The 26,321-nt window shown below is 40.7% G+C and overlaps 1 long non-coding RNA gene across 1 annotated transcript in view; it reads right to left on the reverse strand.

Moving 5' to 3' along the window:
* Positions 1 to 13,524, reverse strand: part of LOC118120523 — a 54,405-nt gene extending 40,881 nt beyond the window's left edge. The window contains exon 1 of the long non-coding RNA XR_004698219.2: positions 13,431 to 13,524. This is a non-coding gene — a long non-coding RNA (uncharacterized LOC118120523). The remainder of the gene's footprint in view (positions 1 to 13,430) is intronic.
* Positions 13,525 to 26,321: the final 12,797 nt, after the last annotated feature.

Consider the following 26,321-nt stretch of genomic DNA (forward strand, 5'->3'; position numbering starts at 1 on the left):
CTCTGCATCGATGCAGAGTCGTCCACCTCTCTGCAGGAGCCCAAACATTAGCACGTGTGCTGCTGCTCGTCCTGCACTCTCCTGTGTGCGTCAACCTAACCTGACGTGGCTGTAACTCTATTCCAGCCACATGATTGGTTCATACGGGGCTATTATCATTGGCTGTTCCTGTTGTCCGTCATAACATGGATGGAATTAGTTCTATCGACCATGTCTTATATTTCTATCAGGGAAAGTTATATCGCCATAATTATCTTTATCGTTTGATCGCCCAGCCCTAATGTGACCAGGTCAGCACTCCAGCAAACCTTAACTTTTCCTTGTTGCGAGTCATCCACGATCAATCAACCTGAGCGTCGCACTCTTGACTTAAGTAGGAGAAGTCAGTTGCGTCCTCTTGAATCACGGTGCATAAATCCTCATTAGTATTACAGGATGAATTCTGAATGACCGTACAGCTCTATAGAAAGGCTTATGTTATTAGTGTACTCTATAATTAAACTGCGGTGCGTGCCAAGTTGGAGCGATCGAGTTGCTGACTGCTTGAAGTCGCCCCATTACAGTGGACACCATATACTATAGGGAGAGTGCAATGTTTCTGAAATATCTCTATTGATTTCTGCTCATAGAGAAAAGTGAGCCGACACCTACATCGTATGGTTCATTCATTTTCGCGGCGCTGTTAATCATGGCTGAACGCGTTTTGGCTCGCAAACAGCAAACGCATTTGTTTGCTGCACACCAAGTGTCAAAAGACGTTGCTTCATTTCGCATAAATTCTACCCAATGAAAACATAAAAATAAAGCACACAGTTATGTCTGAGGGTGTATGGCACACACCCTCAAACTGTTTGACAGTGTGGCTCTACTGCCCTTGAGAAAACGGTTATCCCTGCAGGCCAACACTTGAGCACGTTTCAGACCCAGCGGTTTGCTTTATTAGTCGCATCCTGCTGAGCACACTTAAGGCTGCGAGGCCAATTAGGCACATTTGCTACTTTCCCTGCCTCAGTGCAGGATCATTGGAGTAATTTTTCCTGCTTATTCTAACAAACGGGGCATTTTCCTTCTTTGCTGCGCTTAAATATCACAATTATTTAATCTTTAATTAAAAGGAAAAGGGGCTCTCTCAAGGACATATGAAAGCAACTTTCACAGAGCCTGATATCACAGTTACATACTTGATTATTTTAGGAGCTCTGGAAACTGTTTAGAGAGATTTTTCGGGACGTCTAGAACAAACAGTCCCTTTCAATAGCTTGTCTGAGTATTTGGGTTAAAAGGCACTTGGGAAATGTTAAGCTGCTGAAAGGAATCTAAACATGCATGCCTGGACTTTCTATTTTCCCCCGGTTAGCTTTGATAAATCAGACTCTTTAAATATATCTGAGGACTCTTGGGGAAGCCCTGATGGTGTGGAGAGCATCCGCGAAACAAATGAAGACGTCAGAGAGAGTGAAAGGAAGTGAAGACGGCAAATGGGCTAGAGTTGCACTACAGTCCACATCTCTGCAAGACAGATGAAGTCAGAGAAGACACCCACTTACTCATTTTGTAATTGGGAGCCGGGAGGGTGAAGACCTAGTCGACACATCACTGCCTCCTCAGCAGAAACCCTCCCTTCACACTTCATGACAGACTACATGTAAAGCAGCTGAATGTGAACAAGAGAAAAACCAAGTGTTAACCCACTGCGACGTCATCCATGGATTTGTTTGAAGCCTCGAGTTCGGCCTCTGCGACCGGCACCCATTGGACGGAAGTAACTGTCAATCACACAGTATACATGTTCCAATGTTTAAAATGTTTACTGAGGTAATATATCAAGTGAGAAGTGGAGTCAACTTGTTATTGCAAAGAAGAAGCAAGTTTCTAAAGAGTTCAACCAGTGGAGTCTCCTTTCAGGCACTTCAACATCGGCCTCACTCTCTGGACTCTACATCCATTTTCATATTCAGACTACGGCTCCAACTGGCAAAATCCATCACAACACAAAAAGACATAATGCTGCTATATATTTTAAGCCCCAAGCAACAGTGTTTTTATTATTTTAAAAGATAAGCAATGACATTTTACACTCCGGCTTGAAGTGAAGTGAAATGTGTTATTTCCATATTTAATTAATGAGCCTCATGGATCCAGTGTGGAATTGGATTTATGCATTTGTTAACAAATTGTTGGTCACAGTAGCTATCACACAGAAAATCCAGGTTCACAGAGTCATCCCCTCCTCCTCAGGTGCACTATAGAGCACTGCTGTGTGGTTAAGTCTACAAACTTCCCGCCCACATAGCCACAACTATAATGTGGAGAATCAATAAGGTTATCTGCTGTATGTGCTGTCAGCAATTTTCTTTTTTTTTTACCATTTAATAAGACATGACAAACATTACTCAGGAGTAGACCCAGAGTCTAAAACACAGAGGAGGTATAATCATCATCACTACATGATATAAGTCCCTAATAAATCAAGACAGGAGATTAAATCACCCTCTACTGAATAAAGAACTTCTCGAGGATAGAAGACGTTTACAAACGGATCTGGTCGTCATGTTTGGTGCGTCACTTATAATGTTGATTCTCTAGTGTGTCATATACTGCAAATGACACAAATGACTGTCACAGCAAAAGCCAGCATGGTATGAGAAAGCATATTCTACTGGTGCTCCATTTTTGAGAAGGGCAGATTCAGCTGCGATGGGAACAGTCACACGTATACTTAAAATCCACCTTTTCTAGGAAAATAGTTTGAGGGCCTCAGTGTCTCAAATTAAGGTTTTGGTTGCCGCTGCGGTTTAGTCCAAACAACATCATGTATGCAACAGAACGGTTGTAAGGAGCCAGGCGACTATGTCATATGGACATAGTTGGAAAATCTGGTAGCGTCGAAGGTCGTGTCTGTAGCAGGTGAGGGTCAGATTAATAGGGAGATCCTGCATATTTGAATTGCAGGGTGTTAATTGAGTCTTGTAGACAGTCTCTGCCTCCATGCAACACTTTTTTCACTTGGTGCCACCACCTGCGATGGCCTGATACAAGTCTTGGAAAAGGTCAACGTGCTAATACAGTCTGGCCCGAATTGATATATCCCGCACTGCTTGTTTCCTCACCACGACACCTCAGATAACCCAGCTACAGTTCTTTTAAAGAAATATCTAGTATCCATAATCCATTTAGGCATCCATGATGGGCACAGATGAGTCAATGGACAGGTCTAGATAATGCCCATCTATGCATAGTAAAACTCCAACTGCCAGTTCTGTGCTTTTCATCTCATTATTTAAGTTCTCAATTTTATTTAGTTAATCAAATCAGCAAAATTACAAAAATCCCCTTTCTTCCAATCGCCCAACCCTTCTGGGAGCATTACCCCTCAGAGGACTTCCAGTTGTTAGGTCAATCAGAAAAAAGCCGGCTATTCAGGGGGCCCCTTAAAGAGAACTGAGCTTTATTACCTGTTCCAGTCAGAGGCTCGATTGACAGATTAAGATAATCAACAACTTTCTGGACTGTTGATTATGCGAAGCAACTCTAGAGGAGTCCCAGGAAAAAAAAAATTGCATAATAGGTCCCTCTTTTGCAAATGAGATTTAATTTTAAAAGATTTAATCCAAGTCTGTGGGAAACACTTCATACACTGATTACATTTTAGACCCATAACTTTCTGCAGAATTAAAAAAATTCCCACTTTAATGACATCATTGACCCAGTTCAGTATCTTCAGGACAAAATTTGGTGGAAGTAAATCCAGTGGAATGGAGGTGGCTCTTACACGTGCTACTATAACAAAGTAATGCCTGAGAAATGATCACACATCACTATGTCCAGCCCAGGGTTGCTGACAATAGAATTTCTTCGATGAAAGAAGAGGAAAAAAAAAAAATGCTGAAAACCTCTTGCAGTCAGACAAATTGGAAGCAGAAGTACCAGAGAAGGGAAGAGGCCGACTATAATACCAGTGGTTTAAAATTACATTCTTGCATTGAGGTGACTGACAGCAGCAAGCTACAAAAGCAATTAGGGGCTGTCTCAACGGCACACTGTCCGTACAGTGCTGCACAAAAACTTTACACCTCATAATCTATTTTATATGCAGCCATAATGAAATGCACTTAATTTCCTAGGCAGGTTTCAGCAGATTGGAAAGAGTGACACTGACATTCGGGCTGCAACTTTTGAATCGCATCAGTGTAGGTCCCTTTGCCTGTGGCTGTGTGCTGCACAACAACCCAGGCAGATCAGAGTGGACTAGAGTAATGTATTACAGAGGGAGAGCTGCTCATAAAGTTGCTAGATTTGCTGGATTTTGCTCACCAGAGATCTTCAGGTGCCAGGATTCAGGGGCTTTGGAGGGGATTCATCTCTGATCTTGCCTTCTCAGCACTTCCCCTATATCCATCTCTGAGAAGCAACACTGCTCCATTCGGAGTGTGCCATCATTTACAGACAAGCACAGTAAATCCCCTCACTGCCCCCCCTCAAAATTCAAGTTTTGATTCTGTTTACGTAGAATACGAAAACCCTAAATAGTCATCTGTATTACTTTACACTACAGCGCAAACGATATGGATTTTTGGTGACGGATGTTGATACCGAAACATTTGGCAATGATTCCTAAGAGGTCGTTTCTAAATGCTTACCACAAAAAAATGTAATTAAGAGTTGATATTTTACAGTGTAAACATATTCTTTACTATAACTATAATATAATAAAATAAACACATTCAACCAAATATATAGAACTTGAATAAAAAATTAAATAAACTTGTCTGTTCTGTGTGGTTTTTACCACTGCCCGTCGCGGTGCTGTGTGGCCCTCGGTAGCAGTGATCACCAGACTTTGATCCAAACACTTATTTGATGTTTCCAGACAACCCGGACCCTGCCTCGGAATGAGCTGAACAAACAGCTGAATCAGGTGACTGTTGCCTCAGTAGACTCTGAAGGCTGCAAAGGAAATGTCAGTGCAGTTCAAATTACGCATGATCAGATGAGTGAGAGTTGCTTTGTTGACATTTCTGCCTTGCCTACCCTTAACAAAAATACCAACTAGTATTACGGGGGGGGGGGGATCACCCATAATGATATTTGTTAAGATGTTTTTGTTGTGGTTATGAAACATTCTTGCTCATCTCTATTGGCGACCAGTGGGATTAAGATGTATAATTGAGTGTGGTCCACAAAAACCTTTGAATCCACTTCAAAATGTGAGTCTGGGTTCACATCAAAAGCTTAATCATACTTTTGCCTGCCCTGTGTGGTGACCCTCCATAGCATAGCAAAGTAATATGTCATAGGTATTAATTAACAAACCCATGAACCCCCCCAGCCGAAGAAAAAGTTGTGACAGGACTTTTTGCAAAGTTTTCTCTTTTGGCTTTGACTTATCACCTTCGAGTCATATAACAGTGGCCCGTCACTCAGGGACTGATCACATGCTTTGTCTGAAGCAGCCCATGTCTCATTTATCACCTATTGTTCAATAATGAGTCACTACAGCTTCCACTCACTCATGGCAGGAGCAGCAACAAAAAAAAAAATCTGAGCTGACGCAGCCAGCCACTCATTATCCTGTGATTACTCACCCAAGGGAAGGGGACACACACACACACACACACACACACACACACACACACACACACACACACACACACACACACACACACACACACACACACACACACACACACACACACACACACACACACACACACACACACACACACACACACACACACACACACACACACACACACACACACACAATTACCAGTGGCACGGAAGACATTGCAAGCACTGAAACACATCCATGTCTGACATTGGCAGTAACACCTCTTCTTCTTACCCTTGAGCATTTTCTATTTCTGACCTCCTCTAACAAGCCATCTGTGAGAGGAGTGTTTAAATTGTTGATTTTAAATTGTTGATAAGTCCATCAGTGTCAGGTGACAGCCGGCTGAGTCCTGTTCAGCACCAGCGTAATAGTGACTATGTTGATTTCCTTTGGAATTGTTATGTTTTATTTTTTGATTTCCTTGGGAAATACTATTGATAATGATTATAATTATTACCATCGGTGTGATGACAATGACAATGATGATGACTCAGTTTTGGCTGTAATTCCCTTTCATCCTAAAAACAATTTTTAGGCTATTATATTGTTCACAGTTGGGATAGGGTGCACAGCGGCTTTCCTGTCCTGCTGAGTTGTATTTGTCTTCCTGCAACTGCTTCCGAGCACAGATGCTTCGCACCACACAGCATGTGTTTAATAGCACATGCAAAATAGGAAATTACTCCACAAAGAAAACACAATGCTTTACTTTGGAGCCAAAATTCGCGTAAACTTCATCCACTAATGAAGAGCAACAAACTGATGTCTATCAAAGAGCCGAGCAGTGTCTTTTCGCTTCAGGTTAATAGCTGAGGTGTATCTGATCCTGCCATTTCAGGGGTTTTGTCAAAGAAACTAAGACATCTTATGAACCAGATACATCTCAGAGACAGCATGTCGAGAAAATGACATTCCCAATATAAGGAAGTGTCATTGGTCCGTGGAGCCTCATTGCAAATAGGCTGTTTGGGTCCTTAAGCATAATGGAAATGATTTACCAGGTTTGACAAGTAATTTTTGAGGGGTATTTCCTTCAAAAAAAAGTGCTTCAACTCGTGTTTTTTGACAGCTCATGATCAGGACAGTATTTCCCGAAGGACCTTGAAGGTCTCAATGACATTCTGAAGAGTTTTTCCCTTTTGGGGGGGGGGACGAAAATGAACCATACACTGTGCCAAGGAGGCTGTATTCTATCAGCCTTAAACCTGCAAAATAACTTGAGAACTGTTACAGCATATCTATAAGATACAGCCTGAGATAATATTCTGACCTAGATTCTTATGTTTTATTCAATACCCTGAAACGTATAGAATATATAGGTCTGAAAAAATCAGGTCAGTATTCCCTCTTTTATAAGAGAGCGAGCACTGTTGAGGTTTTACACTGCGGTTTTCCCATGTTGTTACTGTGAAATGTCCTTCGTTATATGATATTTATGGCACATGCAACAGGCTTTGCGAAAACAAACTATTGTGCTTCCTAGAACAAACTGCCCCCCCCCGTAACAATGTCAGTATATCAATAATCAGAGAAAATGGACACAGCTGGCCACTGCTGTGCTGAGGAGAACACTGGTGTGACGGGAACAGGCTGTGCCGATGGCTTGTGTCTGTGAGATAAAACCCCTGCCAAAGAAAAATGGGAGCATTTACAAATCCCTCACATTTGAGCCCAGGCACAGACATTAAAAAGGGGGGAATGGTCAGAGTCTGCCCTCTTGTTACTGTAGAAATGGAGGTGTTCAGGACAGCAGGGGGTGACAGCTTCTTGATGGGAGACATCACCTCAACTCCTGACATATATTGGAAGAATACAAATGCGATCTGCCCTTGGATCAAAAGACCTAGGTAGAAGTTTGAAGTAAACTTCTACCTCTGGCTAAGAAACAGAGCAGCTGTTGTGTTTCTTTTGCTGGCATTCTGGGTTATGTTTCGATATATAAAAAGGGATATTGTCCATCTTGTCCTATGTTCTAAAAAAAAGGAAACGTGAATGACTAGTTGAACATTAACATACTCTGAATATTTGAAAAAAGGAGCAATTTTCAAACATTTAATGTCTAAGAGACTTTCTCCACCATCAAAATGTAATGATGAGAAGGTCATTCTGCCAAAAGAGTTTTACTAAAAATAGCAATAACCTGTAAAAGCAAGAATAAGTCCAAATGGAATATTCCCCCATTTCTCCATGACCTCTAGGAGAACTCAGAAACAAATCGACAGGAAGACATTGATGTCAGTACCTTCCAGAAAACACAGGTACCGTGAGCTGTACGCTCCATCTGTACTGTATTTGGGAAACAAAGAAAGCTGGACTACCTACACAGCAAAACATTATTTCAGCAACAAGGGTATTCATGCTAGTGCAGAGGACACAGCGATTTTCATGGGAACAGTCATAAAAAGTTTATGCCAATGGTACGCTAATCCTTTCTTGGAGCGATGTCTAAATAAAACATGTGAAACCATCTCAAACGAGATGATGAGGTAATCGTTCCTCTGCCTTGTACTGTAGAGCAAAGTGGCCTCAGATAATCTACATCACCGCTACTGTTTCAGAGTGTAACAACTACTGTTAGCCATTGGAAATGCCTCTCTGCTATATCACAAGAAATTATTCACACAATCGTTTGCAAAGTAGCACTCCAAATGCTAAGCGCTGTAGCATCGCAGACGGCAACTTGACCCCTAGAAGATAACAAAATAACGAAACGGTGAAGATCTGCATGAACCGTTTTAACGGAGAAGAGTTTAAAAGGATGAAGAGGTTGCTCTGTTTCTGCTTGATAGGTCGGTTACATTCATTTTTCTTTCGTCAACATCTGATCTGTATTGTGTCATGTTTTTCTAATATTTGTGGTGGATAAATGGTACTTTTTTTAGATCAGTGGTTCACCTTGACAAGGCGTGTGCATGAATTTGCGATGTCATTCGCCAGAAATGCTCACCCCACCTGTAAGTTTATGATTCAGTACCAAAATAATGAATGTCCACTAATATACACTATAGGGAACAATTATGGTCATGATTAAAATGAATGGGCATTGACTGCCGGTGTTAAACCCGAAACAATCAATGGGCTCCTGTGTTTAAGTCCGTTGCATCCATCAAGCTGAGTCCTAATGCTACTAGAGGGCTTTGTCACTTGAGGGACATTCGCTGGAATGACAATGCTTTGTTTTTCTTGAGTGAACAGTGTCGGCAAAAGAGTCTGAGGCAAACAAGTCCCATTACTCACAATAATGTGTTTTGTTTATTGTTACTTCAGCTGGATGTTTGAGTTTCTTTGTGCATGAATTGGTTGGGGGGAAAATCCGTCAGAGGTCGCTTTATGCACATGATGCTTAAAGCTATTAATGAGTCCCAAACATCATTTTCTCCTTATGGACCCTATTTTGTTGTGTGTTTGCGCTTTTTCCTCCATCATCTCCACATCGTGTGTGTGTGTGAAGAAAACGTGCTACTTTCATCACAGACTTCAGTCTTAGCCGCAACATGAACAGAGCTTCCCTCATTAATCATTTAGAGAAGGCAATTTGCACAGCACCTGTCCCAAGCAGGAGGCTATTAAGGTCCTCAGTCAAAGGGAAACCACAGCCTTAATGGTTGGGGAGTAAAGCTCATTTACTAAATATTGCCTCCTTTGGGCTGCTTGAGCGAGCCGAGCTACGGGGCAGTTTTCTTCCCAAGGAGTGTGCATGTATTCAATCAGCCCTTCAAACATGGTATCCTCAGGTAAAGTGTTTGCTTAGTCAAGACACACTGATTGGGATTAATGTTTGTTTTGCCTCAAAGTCTTTATTGAAAAGGCCACACAAGCACTTCTGTTCGGCCCGCAAAATCCTCGTTTCTGAAATGCAGGGTGCCATTTCAGTCCATTATACCTTCAAGGTGGCCGCTCTTATAAGACAAAGCTCAGCATCTAACTCTGCATTTTCGCTGCCTCCTCACTGCAGTCTCCCCACACCCGTTCCTTGCGGCAAGCCAAGTTTGAGGATCAAGCTAATACCTTTAGAATTATGACGCTGCGGCGCCAACTCAGATGACAGTCCACAGTGTGTTTCCTCTGGTCAGAGTATGCTCACCACAGTTACACTATATCTTTCTCTCCCCATCCTTCACTACCTGAGCTTTGAGCCTTTCGGAGGGTGATCATAATGGAGAGGCGTAGTAGTAGCCAACAGACACTCTCTCTAAAGGATCCGGTCAGTAAATCATAAAACAGGGCTCAACTGCCAAGAGAAGGGTTCAGTTTGAACTAGCTGCACTGAGATGGTCAGATGTAGAGTTGCATCTATGAAAAATGTCCACATGCTGCACTACATTGTTCTCTAAGCATTTAACTGGTAAGATTTTACAGTATATGTTGTTAAACTACCATGAAGGATGTGATTTATTACAAGGTGTCTGAGTGCCGGATGATGAGGGCTGATTGTTGTGCCTCACGCAAAGAAAACGTGCACAGCTCGCTCTCATGCACAACCGAGCTGAGCGACAGGTACACAGTGACGGCAGGCGATAAAGTTCAGTTCTGCTGCCTGCTCAAAGATGCACGACTGACATCAGAATGCACAAAGCTAAGCCTGTATAGGTATTTTATTAATACTTTATTCATTGGAATATCTCCAGTTTTGAGAAACAAAGCTAAAACCAGCAACTACAGCCGCAATGCAATCCAGTGGAGTATTTCCTTATTATCCTTTCATGCACTATGCTTTGTCACTAGCATACTTACCATACGACCAAACCCTTTAGTGACATATGCATATGCTGCCAAGTGCGTCGCTGACATTAATAGACAACGCAAACAGTCCAAACTGATCTTAACAGTTCACGCAGAGACGGCGGTGTCACATTTCCAGGGATGTCCCTGTCGGCAGAGCAGGACCTATCATCTCTCTAGCAGGCAGGAGACGGACAGAGCCCAGAGGAAGGAGAATACTAATTCACCAGCCGATGCACTGCCAAGCTGTCATTAATCTCCATGCAGCTCCACTGCTTTTGCTATTAATCATTTATTCAATTTGAATACAAAACAAAATCCCTAAGATATCTAATGTCAAAGCTGGGGGGGGAAACCTTTTCTTGAATTATGCTTGTGGGTCTGATGTGGGGCACATTGCACAGCTCAGACGATGGAGGAGAATGAGGTCAGTGCCTTTTGTTGTGTGAAACCCACTACCCCCGTCCCTGCCCATCAGCAAACAGATAATGGACCAGCACAGCTTTAAAATAAACAGTGAATTACAGAATTAGTATGTACAATAGGATTCATGATGTGCTGCAGTATTAATGGCACTTTCTTAATGTCAAGTAGCATCCACCGGTTAATATGTGTGTCTGCAATTCCAAGCGGGAACAAGGTCTTAGTTGTGTCGGATTCTCATCCACCCATCAAAATGCTTTTTATTATTCAGTATATATATCGTATATATGTGATATCTTCCACTCGCAGCACCCTGGTGAATCACGAGCGAGTGGCGGCGTGCGCCCTCGGCAAAGTCGAGAGGTAGCCTGTGGGTTCGGGGTCCTGACAAGCTCCACAGGTCTTTCAAGTCTGTTCACAGCTCAGGTCAGCCATAGGTTTCCATAGAGATTGGCCTGTAAGCAGTGGCCTGGTCAAAGGAGATAAGGGTGACAAACATAGAGGCCACCATTGGAGGAAAATTGCACAAACACAGCGGGCCAAACAGAGGGCAAAAAGGCGGTGATATTCCTGTGCTGTGCAGAATTGCAGGGGCAGTGACCCTAATGAATGGGGTATTCTGCCGTCAAAAACCAAGAGAGAAAAAAAGGTTCCTTTGGCCGAGTGAACGAGTAAAATGACAAAACATATTGTGTTTGCCGTTTGCTGAAACAAAGTAATAACTTTTTGGACAAACCAGCAGGCTCCTCTAGTTCCAATAAGCCACTTGATTACATTTTAAATTCAAATAAATTAGATAACAGAGGAAAGCAACAGCTATTGTAACCATTTAAATAAATCACTGATAGAAGATACCTAAAAGAAATTAAAAACAAGTTACCAGTTACAAGAAAATTTCCAAAATCCAACATCTGACAGTGGGCCACATGTTTTTATTTGAATTTTGGCGATACTTGGACAGAAAACTGCAAAATTGGTGTCAAAGACCTGAATCCGTCCACCTTAAATAGGTCAAAGTGAACACAACTCAGATAACCCTCAAAAAGACCATTATCTCCTTTAAACAATAATCACCTTAGACAGATCTGCTGTGCAAAAAACAAAAGTCAGCTAATTTACCTTCAGGAGGTGTGAAGGATAAACATAGAGATGAAGTTAACAAAAAGCATCACTCTAATTCTAAGAGTTACTTTCAACTTTGCATTCACGTCCATTCGTTCGTTCATGAGAGTCCATTCACGTCCACTTTCCTGTTGCATTTGCCCATCATCACACAAAGGATTTTCAAGGATTTCAGAGCTGAAGAAAAAACAAAGTCCTACAGTTTTACACAAGCTTAGCACGCTTTGATAGTCGAGGTAAGCTGAATACACAAGCAGAAGAAAAGTTACACGTGTAATGTGAAGTTACACTGACACGGTTTGACTGCTGCCAAACAAGTTGAAACTTCTGTGGTGCAGAGGGTAGTGACTAAGGGTAAGTCCTGCCTCTGCTCGATTATATCGAACTGTAATGACCAGTTTGAATTCAAAGTACTCAGTCTAGAAGCGCATCAAAACCGACTGAAGAAGTTTGCTTTGTGATCCTGCAGGGGGCGCTCACTACCAGCTTGACCTACTGAATGCCCTCTGGACCTATCGGTAAAGTCAGACGGAAATGTTACGTTGTTTTCCTGTGAAAATGGAGGACACCAGCAAGCAAAGTGTTTTGTGTTCGACAGCACAGACGTGTCTGCGCATGCAGGCGGGGGAAACGAATTGCGTGTCATGTCAAATTAAGCTTAAAGTTCGAACTTGATTTTGGTAAATCGTGGCGTAGTGACCTTGCACAAGGTTAACTGGTTGATAAGGTGCATTTGTAATGTTGACCGCGAATCCTTGCAACATATTCGTGGCCCAAACACTTAAAGCTCTTACGATAGCTCTTGTTTGACAGTATGTTGTGAGATTCTATATAACCTAACTGTGGAGCTGATTGACGGAAAAACAATTGGCAAACAGTTTGTAAAATCCTTTCTATTCTGATCTATTCAGCATTCTTCCCCTTATAGGCAGCAGTTTGGCACAGCCTACACAAAGTGTCTCTACCAGGGAGTATGTACAGGAGACGGTGTCAGCAGCAGCTGCAGTAAGTTGGATGAAGGATATGGGTTTGCACAGGTTTGTAGTACTGAAAGTTGTCGGCAGTGAGCACATACAGTTCCAGTAAGTAAACTGTGTTACATAGTAGTCAATTGAACACTTATTATATTAAGATTATAGATCCATTCATTCATGTGGCTGATGTATTTTGCAGTGTGAGTATATATAGCTTTACTGTCTCATGTAACTTATGTAACTTATTTGTTAATTGTTACTCTGTATACACTTTACAGTTCTTCAATTATAATACACTTTATACTTGTATTTTTAATTTCACTGACTTTATCGTTCTGCTTTATTCACTGTATGATGTGAATATTGGAGCAGGCGGGCACAAGAATTTCCTTCAGGATTAATTGAGTGTTATCTTATCTTATCTTATAAAAGCCATGAAGGCAGGAGAAAGCTTGTTTCATGTGTCCTGGAGGCAGAAGGTATCAGTATAAACCTGCTTTATATCAAATTCATAAAAAGTATCCATAAAAACTAAAAGTTTGTTCATTTACCTCCAGTTAATGGTCGGTACTCACCAGTACTTGTAAACCAGCAGCTGTTTCAGACACAGGAACATTGAGTCTCCTTCTCGCATGGCTCAGACCAAAATACACTAGAAGTGCACCAACAATAATAAACCATGATTACTTCCTGCCCCCATATGATTGCAGTGTGCAGATATAACTCCTGAACGTTTCCTGTCAAGGCTGCAGGTAACAAGCGCCACGTTATGGGGGAGTTTACACGTTTTTTCGACAGAAACTCGCTCCAACCGCCACACTTTCACATTTTCGAGTCCAAAAAAACAACGCTAAACTTCTGACGTGTAGCATAGTGATCAAACTTTCACTTAACAAACTTTACTACACAGTTAACCAGTGTTTTCTATTGCTGTGTTTTCACTTGTTCCCCCCTTCAACTTGGTTTCACCCATTTAGGATTGATTGGCTGTAGACACCTTGAGACCATGATAGGTTCAAGGACTGGTCCAAAAGGAGGATATTCAAACTTCTTACTTCACAAAACTGTTTTACTTCACCATATAAATTCAGAAATTAATAAGACGTAACTGAGCCAGTACATACATAACAAAGAAGAATAACCTAATTATTGCAGAGTGCTACATAAAAATATGTTGTAATAATATGAGGTTTATTTCCTATTCTTTTTAATATATTTACTTTATTTTCTGTGCATTTATTGTTACACTGTTCTTAGAATTAATGAGACATAATTGAGCCAGTACATAAGTAAAAAAACAACCTAATTATTGCAGAGTGCTACATAAAAAACACCATGTAATAATATTTGTTATTCAATTTAATATTTTAAAAAGATTGATAAGAAATCATTGAGTCAGTCAACAATAATGTGTCAATCTAATTAGTTCAGGATCCTACAAAATTGCATGATGTGATAATTCATTTTAATACATTTAAACTTCTTGTTGCTATTATGTTGACATTTTGTTTTGAGGAGATTTGAGTATTTTAAGATGATGGATCACATTGCTGCTTATGCTCAATATTGTTTTTGGCAGTAATCCACTTCTTCAGTCTTTTCACTCAGTAGTGACCACACGTCCTCTTTACTTTCTGGGAATAATGACATCTCTGACTGGATTTTCTGTCAAGTCACAACCACAGTTGTCAATTCTACACAAGACTTTATGAAATATTAAATAAACAACTTTAAACTACCCAAATTAAAAACGTGCTTTTTTGGAATTACCATCTTAAATATGGGGATAACATATTTCTTTGTTCTCTATGCTTTGACAAAAACAAACCCAATCCACAAGACCCGAAAACCCAAATAAAATAAAAATACATTTCTCATCCCTTAAATCCCAAACAAACTGAGTAGGAACTCGAAAGCCGGTGTAATACAGAGCAGATCTCAGAGGCATCAGATGCAAGAAGACTTTTCCCCTTGCCATCTCATTTCCTGCTCGTGTACAAATATTGCTCATTAAAATTAATGTCCTGTTTTTGTAGTACAAACCCTGCTTTCGGATTTACCCCCCAGTTTAAGAGTCTTAAAAGGGAATTCTTAAATCTTATGTTTTTAGCTTTCTTTTTATTTTCCATCTCTTCATAATGAGGTGCAATTACAGCTTTGTATTCCCTCATGGTTTATGTTTTCATCACATTTTACTGTATCATAATTTAAGCCACTTGGTGTTTTTTATATATATAAATATGTGTAATTTTGCCTCAAACAGAAGTTGCATGGATAACATTATAATTTAATGCTTTAATATAAAATAAATATACATAAGCAGTCATTTCTCCCAAAACTCTTTTATTGTTGCTTTGCTCAGGATGTAAAAATGAAGAATCTCTAAACACTAGTAACACACTCTAAAAAAATTTTGGGGACCAGTAGATTGAAGCCTTGGATGAAAACATTTAGAGTTTATAAAAGAAGAGCATTTAATGGTTCTATTCAGCAACCAGCATAACAAAATTATCTTTTTCTGATTTAAAACATGTGAAAATAGTGTGTGTGGTCTTAACGGCTGAGTAATGACCTTTTCAGGTGTGGCTGCAACAATACTGATAAGAACCATTGACTGTGTATGAAGATGGACGATGTGGCTCCTCCCCTAAAGTGAAGCCAAAGCAACTTGATTGCCACCTGGTGGCTGGCTCCAGTTTCATGAGTTCCTCCTCCATGTTAATGGATGTGACATGGACCAAACTAAAAAGTCAAAGTGCACGTCAAATACACTTTTCTCAGAGATGGTTTCTGTCATTTTAGGTATTTCTCATCACACTGATGTTTGTCAAAGTTTTCATGTTTCGAGCAATTTGTAATTAGTTATTTGATGCTGTGCACACGATGTGAAAGGTCATGATTGACATCTGAAACTGACTCATGATTGGGCTGGCATGTGTTTTCGAGAGGACCACGCTGCGGCTCCACACCCTGATTGCTACTTCACAGACTTTGGATCCTGTCTGGGAGTGTGGAAGGAAGGAAGTGGAGACTTGTTATCCATCTGTATATCCTGTACAGTCTATGGTGGGAACAGAGACTAATCAGAAATGTTCTGCACAGGTTGCCAGTCAGAACGAGACGAGCAAAGTGTTTAAGGAGCGGGCAAAAATTCATAAACTGGTGCATAGAGCAGGGTCAAAAAGTGAAATGAAAAAATGCTGCAAAGCGATGATCATACAGGGGAACAAAGAAAATCTGGTGCGTTGGTGCAAGAAGGATAAATACACAGGGTCAACTGTGATGAACACCAGGGGCAGGTAGGTAATTAAGTGTAGGGCAAGGGCAAGGAAAAGACAAGACAGGAAAGTATCAAAATAAAACATGAAATGCTTCACAAACAGTCCGGGTGAGAGGTCAAACTTGTTAGGCTAAATAATGTCTACTGGAGGAATAAAGGTTTGAAGAATTAAACAGCTGTTTATTCATATCACTCATAGATTTATTATTTCCGTTTGAAATATAAACTTAATTCTCTCCAGTGCTCTGAAGTTTCTTAAATAATCAAATTATAAGATCTAATAAAATCTAAATATCCAAATATATGCCTTCAATTATTTGGCCATAATGTATACATGAGGTTTTGTAGCTCGACAATACAATAAGATTTATCTAAAAAATAAGTCTTTGAAACTGATTTAAAAGACCTGGTTTATTTCAAGACGTGTAATTTAAAAGGAGATGTATACACAGCAGTGATACAGGAGTGTGACACCTACCACAGTTACTTGAAAAAAAACACAATTAAATAACAAATACACTGAAAAATTAACAACCACTATATACCTCCATTGTGAACCTGTGCATTTGCAGATTTCCTTTTAATATAAGGTTTATGTGTGGCCAATGATAAACAATGACTTATTTCTTTAGTAACAGACATTTCTTTGCTTTTTGTTTTTACACTTTTCAACACAACAGATTTTCATCAGGCAAAAAGCTTGGCCCTGTGCTATGTAGCAGATATTCCAGGGTTCTCAGTGACGACGTGTTCTATACAGTCCAGTTGATGCTGCAGCTAATCCAGATGGGCTTCACAATGAACTGCGTGAGGGAGCTCTCACCCCAGCAGGCATCGTTCTTAACTGAGCTCTGCCACTCTATCCACTCGACTATCAGAGCCTATAGAATCATTACAATAATCCAATTATGTCAGAAAGTGCAACACATGCCTGTTAGGCATTAAGGCAGCCACTCGCCCGTGAGTGCCAACACATGAGCAGGCTTCGGGAGGCTTCTTCAGAATGGCCATTGTAAATTTCACAAACACCATCACCTTGCTATGTCTTTAAGAGTCAGCCTACAGCTCAACCAGCAGAACAAAAAGCTCTCTTTGTGATGCAGAGGTCTTTGGAAGACTTCCTACTATGTGCTGGTTTCCACAGGTGAATCCCTGTAGGAGAACATGTAGAGCTGGTGCAGCTGGAGATGGATGGAGTGGTGCATATCCTCTGACACCTGATTGTGTTGTTAGAAAAGAAGAGCGAGCAGTGGCATCCCTGTATTAACAGGCAAGCTGAGGTGAGGGGTTGATTGTTGACAGGGGTGTCTCAAGGGTCTTTGGGGGCCCTGAGCAAAAGGAGACCTGGGGGGACCCTACATGTCACCACGACAAACCAAAATTACGAAGCTTTTGGCAGAAAGCTGTAGCGGCATGGGGCCTTGTGAGGGGGGTTGCTGAACCTCCGTGTCATTGCAGTCTCCTGTGTAGCGATCATAGAATTTAAGGGCCTCCATATAAAATTATCGTTGCTGTGGACTAATGTAATCATTCATTCTCGGGGGGGCCCTCGCTCAAGTCAGGGCCCCAGGCACAAGCCTTCTTTGCTTAACCTATTGCGACACCCCTGATCGTTGATTGCCTTTCTACCATGACACCTAATTCCAACATCTCCTTGTGACACAAAGGTAACGGGGTAAGCTGTACTGGTTGTCCTTTGTTACCACAGTGGCTGGGAACCATGTTCTGTGGCCTCCTGTCTTGGTTAGAAAAAGTGTGACAGACAGGGAAGCCTGAACTCGAGGAGCTACAGTATATCTGGATGCTGAATGGCCTTGGCAAGAAAACTTGGCTTTGTCCCACTCTGTGCTGAAAGCATTTCAGAGCCTGCAGACACAGTCCACCCTCTCTGCGCATAACACCGGACAGGTTTTTTGAGGTAATGCAAGAAATGGGAGCTTAATCTTCAAGGTTTGTTGGTGAAACTAAAAGAATCGCTGAATAAAAATTTGAACACAAAATGCAAATACAAAGCAATGGACCATGGAGTAACACTCAGTGTAGCACTTAGTTCTTTTGGTGCTTTAATAGCACTCCCTTTCAGACCTTCACACTATGTTGCGTCCCTATTTCATGTTATATATCACAGCACACTTTTATGCTTTACATATGTATTGCAGCACGTAATTATAACTTAGGACCGGTATAAAGAAGGCATTGTGCGCCATCCATTCACAGCTGGGCAGTCCTGCTGATAGAATTGCAGGAGTGTGATTGGCATCTATTCATTTCCTCCAAACCGGGAACGGGCTAAATCAGAGTCAATCATTGACCCTTTCAGACCGATTCCAAAGACTGGATGATGCAGAGGATTAGCCGTCACCGCCACTGCCTTGTTTACTTCCTGTAATCGTAAGCCGTAAAATGACTGCATATATTGCACAAAAGCATTAATCACATCGTACAATTTTCTCTCCCACCATAACCCCCCCCCCTTCAAACACAAAGGCTTTCATTTCCTGCTCAATCTCTTGACAGAAATCCAATCAACAGCGGATCATAATTTATTCACTCTTGGAGAGAGAATCCACTTCAAGTGTATGAAGACATCTCATTATTTTAATACAATACACATGCACGAGTGAGAGAAAGCCCATATTATTGTCTTAGACAGGGATTGCATCTTCAAATTGACTGACAGAGGAAATCAGTAAAAGATACAATTGTTAAGTATATTTTTTAACATTTTTAGTTTCCTTTTTTGACATTATTTTGGTGTTTATCACAAGGAAAACTAATAAGATTCTCACCGACTGCTGGTTAGACAACTGTGTTGACTGTGGTTTTTAAGTTAACAATGATAATCCATTGAATGGCACAACTCCCCCAGTCTGGAATTAGTTTTTTGTATTTTTATGCAATATTTCCCATGTGGATTCGTCATTTGTTCGTGACCTTGCACGTTGCACAGACTGATGTTTCTCATATTGCTTTTGTTCCACCTCCAGTGTTCCTTTTGAAAGAAAATGTCCTAATGTTGAATATGCATTATGTATCCAGTGAACATTCCCAGTACGTTCAGTGTACTGAGATAATAAAATGAAAAAACGAATCTTCCAACTTTCATTTGAAGACTTGATTTGCTGAATGAAGGTATCGAGCTTTTATAACTGCACTGTCTTATAAAAAAAAACATTGGTGGTTTTGCTAATGTTTGTATTGGTTTGGAAGCAGAAGAGGTTTGGGACCAGAGGACAGAGTGTTTAGCAGCAACAGCCCAAAGCTATAAATGGATTGTTTGAAAGGCAGCATGCCAAGCAGCCAATTATAACAGACTCTTTAATAATACCACCTGCCGGATTAAAAACAGCAAAACTATTTTTGATGTAATTATCTGGCACATTTATTATAATGTTGTTTGAATGATGCATCACATTGATTATCTTTTAAACGCACACCCAGTTTCCATGCCTTTCTTATGCCAATAGGGAATAGAGAGAACTTCAATGAAAAGCAGCCGGCATGGCTAAATCAGTAATGTGCATTGTCCCTTTATAAATAAATAAACATAAATAAAAATGAGCTTTTTCTTACCCTGAACCTATTTGAGTATAATATCATCTCTGGAAAAGCAAAGACATATTACTAAATGAATAAATTACCAGATAAGTCGTACCATTCGTCATCATAAAAAACAAGTCCGGCAAATAAATACACTTTCTTTGTAAATCAAGATAAGTAACCACCACCAGTATAGGCATCTTGAGAGAATAAGGGATTACTGATATAACTTGCTCTACAGGCTTAAATTAAGCTGTAGTTTTAATCAAGATTTAAACTATCAAACTTTGTACTTATTGCAGGAAAGACTTTTGAAATTAATTCCTGGTGCATGTGTAAGTTTTCTTGGATCTCTTCTCCCTCTTTCCTGCAGCATGTGTTGTATAATAAGTGTTCAAGGATAAGAATTTCTTTGAGTTAACACATAAGCAGCATTAAACAAGATATGCACCTTCTCATTTGAGAATTCAGTTTAGAGTGAGGCTCCTCAATGCAAAACATTTGAAAATGTTGATCAAACATAATGATTAATCTCATAACCTGTGTCTTGCTAAGCAAAATATACAGTTATTGCTAAAACCAAGCATAAGCTGAGTGTGAGCTAAGAAAGCTCTTTGCTGCCTTCCCCCGGCTACAGTCTGGGTTGTTCATCAGCATGAGTAATGATCCTGTATGTGTTTGATAAGTGCGTTTACTGCACCTCTGGAATTAAAAATCAACTGATGCATGAAATAAACAAAAGACAGACTGTGATACGGCTCCTCTTTCCCACCAATTACCAGGCAGTGAAATGTAGCATTCATAATCACATAGACGCTAGTACACATCACTAACCCCCAGTGGCTTAAACTCCCCACAACTTGTCACGAATCCAAGATCCAGAATATGTATTCACTCATGTATGAAAAGGAAGGACTCAGGTGGATGCATGTTCTTTTCTGTTCAGCTGTATTTAATGTGGGGCTACACTGGCAAACCTCCTATAGTATATTAAAAATACATCACTGTACCAGTTTTAAAACTTGACCTTTATTCTATCAGGTAGTCTCGTTGACATTGAGATCTCAAGAGACACCTGAGAATAAGATCAGAATAAAAAACAAACACTGCCAGACGAACACAATCGACAAAGAACTGGATAAACTAATTACAAGAGTCGATTACACAGAAAGCCAAGTTTGACTTTTAATATCAAAATCAAATATTGAGCCTGCTATCAAACCAGATCCCTTAGTATTTGTCTGAGTCAGTGAGAGAGATATGAGTGCAATTTAAATTTCAATGGTAGGTAATGAGCCAGTGGTGAAGTAAGACATATAATGGAATTGGTTTTATCTGCATTTTTAAGACAAGCCCAAGACTATTTCTAGGGCACAGAAATTGTATCATCCATAAAAATGGATGTTAGTGCACTGATTAGGAAAAGACAAGTGCTATTTGTGTATCATGTAAATAGTAAAGGATCAGGAATAGACCCATGTGGCATCCCATTTCTGAGTTCTTTGTTGTAACCACTTTTTGTTGCAGAGAGCTTTAGTTCAAGATTAGGCACTGGCTCCCAACTGGCCCTTGAACTGCCTTAGTGGGAAAGGGGTACCTGTGATGTAGCGCATGGAACCAGTTGTGATCTCTGAAGACTGCAACTGTAGTCATGTTGTGATCTGGGTGGAAACCAGGCAACTGTGGCTTAAACACATTTTCTGAGTCAATACAAGTGTGCAATTTAAAATTTTTAAAGTTTAGATATTGGAGAGTATCTGTCACACTGTTATGTGTTGGTACATGTATGGCCCTTTTCTAAATGTAGATGGAAATATACATAGTTTTTTTCATTGTAGGATCATAATCATATCAAAAGAAATATATATGCAGAGTTGCAAATGCAATCAGCTTTTCTTTCATTGGAGGGTGATTCCATTTACCCTTTACAATATAAGCCAGTCATCCAGTCAATTTAATAATCAACACTTTTCCGATCACATCCACAGATTTCAGGTTTTATGCTGTCGATATGTGCACAGAGGGGATGTGTCTCATTGCACTGACAACAATATAAGTTTATTGTGCAGTGTGCGGCCGTGCCTCCGCAATTGAATTGTGTCTCTGCTCTGAGCTATGACATAAAGAGAAGGGAGAATGAAAACAGTTTAAACTCGCAGCTCTATTGATTTATCCTTTACTGCTTGTGATTTATGAATTATTCCAAATCTGATGGTGTCTCTCATAATACTGCCACAGCCTTTTTAAATCAAACTGACAGGCTTATTATTTAGCTGTGCGGGGGGAGAAGGCAGCGTATCATAAGGGAGCGCGGAGGAACGTACCATCGCCCGATACGGGGAGGAGAAAATATTACTGCGCATTCCCCTGCGGTGAGAAGTTGCTGCACCAGAACTACATCCCCAAACAATTACAATGGCACTCTCCATCACTCATACCAATGAAACAACATCAGCCTAACAATAATGGAATCTGGAGCCACTCAAACTGTAGATCAGTCCCGCGCGCTTAGTCGAAATCGCAGGCCTCTCTGACATGCCGATAAATATTAAAACAGCGCGGCCACATTTCACAGTCGGCTTTGCACGCTCAGGAATGCACCTGATGATAATCTATAGTGATTCATATTGATGTCAATTAATAATAGAGGCAAGCCATAAAGGAAACAAAGTGGTGGGCAATGCGTTGGGTCGCGGCCATTTTTCTGCTTGCCAGTACAAGCAAACTTAAAATTACTTTTCAAAAGTGTCTTCCACGCAGCAGCACTTTATTCAATAGGGGGGAAAAAATCATATTGTTGTTGTTTTTTGTCTTTTGGTATCATTTGCCGACTGGGATGAGTTCAAATGTTGCCACCATGTTAAAAAAAAACAAGACAAAAACTGTTGGAAGAGATGGGAATGAGAATGAATGCTGTCACAACTGTGGCCAATCATGGCCTGTGTTTGCACTGGAAAAGAATCTCAAGTGATTTTGCAAAAAAAATTTGCGTAGCCCATCATGTTACACACTTGAGAGAGCCTTGTGCAATATAAGTGCTCGTCTTAACTCAGAAGAACAGCCTAAGCTGCACGCCTCATGAATACAACCGCAGTCTTTAAAATGTCCTTCCCTCACGACTCTCTGTCCTTCCAATCTGTACTTTATGAAGTATTTTATAACCAACCATTGTGCTTTAAGTAGAGGGAGTATGCCTTGCTTTCTAATCTACCTGATATACTGTATCTCAGTTTTATCTCTGGCACTAGTAAAAATGAAAAGATGTCTGTATTGCAGTGAGCTGCCACTCAGTTTAATCAGTCAGCTGCCCTCCTCTCACAACACACCATCGACGCTGTTCCAACAACAAAAATATTTTCTTATTTTTAATTGTTTTGTCAATTCTAATATATGAGCTCAAACTGAGGTTATACAGATTCAAACTGTCCATTATTCATATTCCAATTTGGGAAATGCTGCAGATAAGAGGAAGGAGTAGCCGACAGAGAGAATAACATTATATTCCCTATATGGGAACATGTAACATGACCAGCTGCTGGTGACTTTTCAATCTATGGCAAAAAAAATATTTTGGTTGCTCAGGTTCAGTTGAAACTGTGGCAGAAAAAAAATTACCCCGGCCTGCTGGAAACATTTGTCTGCTGTGAGATAAGTGTGTCAGTTTTGATTCATGCTGAGGCGTGTTCAGCTCCGTGGCGTCACTGCTTCCGTACTGAGGCTTGAACTATTAGTGGATTAGGTTACAGCTGTATATCTGCAGAGGGTCACTCCTGCACAGTTTGCGTGACAGGCCACAAAACTGTCAGACAGAGACGCGCCGGGAAGCCTGCGTGGTTTCCTGTAAAGGGATCAACTCAAGCATGCGAATCAATCATTTGTCATTCTGATAAATATCACTGATGAGATGTTGTCATTTCATTTTACTGAAAGATCATTGAAGCGTTTGACTCGTCATGTTTTTGTATGTCAAAATTTCTTTTATTTCTTAGTCATGTCTCGTGATTTACTTGTTGAAGGTTGGAATTTATGCTCGGCGCTACAAGTTTTTTTTTTCCGACTGTTGCCAGGTCACCACAACCACCAACTACTAGATGAAATTACATAAATTGTTGCAAAGGTATTCATGGTCCCCAGAGCATGAATCCTATGGCTTAAATGATTGTCTTACTTTTCGTCCAGGGCCACCAGGAGGTTGATTTTTTTAGTCTTTCAGTAAAATGTCTTCCCAACTACAGGATTACATTGTAATTTGGAACAAACATTCATGTCCTCCTTTGGATGAATTGATTTTCCTCTTGCACCATTATCAGCCAGGGTGTTGCAACAGGATAGGAAAAGCAGGCAATAACCTGAGAACGTCCAATAACCTTAGATCCCAGGGCCCCATTTAAAGTGGCTGAGACGTGTCACACAAGAGCACTAACAGGAAAACACACATGCAAAAGCCACAACACAAAAGCAAAAGCCACAACACAAACGTTGTTTTTAAAAGATCTGGACAAACCGGTCTGCACCTGCAACAAGACAATTGTCTATTTGAGGTGTTGCGGCACGGTTCCTTGGAGCACTACAAAGGAAGAAGTAGTAGCAGTAAGTATCTCGGCTCATTTCAACCTGTGTGGTTGTGTTTCCGTTGAGTGGGATGTGTAGTTGTGTTGTGGCTTTTGCATTCGTGTCGTGGCTTTTGTGGATCTTGATTTCGTGTTGTAGCTTTTGCATTAGTGTTTCCCGTTTCCACGCCACTCACTTAATATAGGTTTGGTTGAAGACTATAATGTCTAGGTGTGTGTCCATGATGTGCCTGGGATGGTGGTGGAGGTTTGCGCTTAAACTTGACTACTTTACAATTTTTTTGTATGTGTATATACAGTATGTACTTTATGATATGTACTTAATATGTACTTATAATACATGTACTTTGTTTATAATTATGATAATATATAATTAGTTCGATGTTGGGGCCCCCCCAGGTACTTTTTACCTTTGGGCCCCGAAGTCTCTTGAAACCCTCCTGATTATCAGTTCAAAGTTTAAAGTTATCCGATACTTTGGTTGATTACTCTCCAGCCTCAGCAGCAGCACTTTGTGTTTAATTAGCATCCACTAGCATGTCAACATGCAACGCTAAGATCATGATCACTGTGAACATCATACCTACAGCCTATTTGCCTTGTCGTTGTTAGCATTTCACACCCGAGCGCAGCTTCACAGAGCAGTTAGCATCGCTGTAAGCTCTCTGCCTTGTTTTCTTCGCAGGCAGCTTAAGCAACATTTCACAGTAATCACAATAATTCAACATGCCATACATCTACTTAGTACTTTTTTAAACAGCATAAATTAATCCCTTCCATAACCAAGGCTGTGTTTATTTATACACACAGTGACACAGACAAGCGGTTGAGCAGCGTCTTTGAAATTTACCTCAGGAGGACAAGTTTATCCAAAGAGCTCCGTGCGTCACACATAAAAACACAACATGTCTTAGTTTTTAATGAAGCATAATTGTGTTGACTTTTAGATAAAGATTGTGGTGAAGTCTGTGCTGCCCTCCTCCTGTCTTTCAGAGGAAATTGTGTAAGACATACCCAGTTATTGTGCTTTAGTAATTACTCTGTACTTTCTTTCCCAGCCACATTCCCGGGGTTGGAGCAGGGGTAAATGCTGATGGGACCGAAGCAGCGGCCACAATCCCATTTGAGCAGTCGCTGGTACTTTGCCTTAAATGCTTTTCAATCTGCTAGAGATCACATTAGGTGGCTCCCTCTTATCGACTCATCTAAAGAGTTTATGTCTTCATCTAATTAAGGACCATGCTTCCTTAATAGCTTAATGCTTGGGCTGAGTTATTTCAAAAGTCCACTATGTGTTACTTCACTGTCAGTTTATACTGATACTTTAATGACCCCCAGGTCTGTGCAAAAAGCAATTTTAGACATTAGCTACATACGTACTACAGTACGGTTTTGTTGTAAAACAATCTCCATGACCACCATCGTTTTGGCTCCATATTAGTTTCAATCCCTGTCCAGACTAACACACTTGAAAATGCATATAATGTATGCCAATGCAGCTGGAAGTGGTCATGTGATAGGAACATGACGCATGAGAGAAGGCTATGTTGTGAAGGAAAAAGACCCAATCAGCAAGCGGAGGTTTCCCAGACATCTCTGCTCAATCTGACTAAAACGCAACCCTGGAGTTTTCAAAATAAAACGGTACCAGAGGTTTTCAGAAGGTTTTAACGGCTCGATAACTCCGGAGTACTGTGGACGCCAGCAGAGTTGTTCTCCTTTAAATTTAAAATGTAGTTGTGTGGATGTAGCACTAGAAAATGTCACAGCTATTCTAGGAAGTTAAGTTCAGTATTTCCATCCAGGTTGATCTCCATATGTACTGTAGGCTTACGGTTCTCCTGGGAGACTTATTGAAGTTGACAGGATCACAGTTCTGGCAGATATGAGCGGCGTTCAAGGTGTCTCCTGCCAAGGCCTGCCAGCTCAACCTGCTTCCATGCTGCTCCGCGTGTCATGAGGGCAAGCCTCCTATTTAGACAAGGGAATGAAAGATGGAGCTGAGATGTATTATGTATGTGAATGCAGAGGAGGCAGCCATCGGCACTAACAAGCCAAGTCACTTTCACAGGGCA

Source organism: Hippoglossus stenolepis, chromosome 13 (assembly GCF_022539355.2).
Source record: "Hippoglossus stenolepis isolate QCI-W04-F060 chromosome 13, HSTE1.2, whole genome shotgun sequence".
In the NCBI taxonomy this organism is placed as follows: domain Eukaryota; kingdom Metazoa; phylum Chordata; class Actinopteri; order Pleuronectiformes; family Pleuronectidae; genus Hippoglossus; species Hippoglossus stenolepis.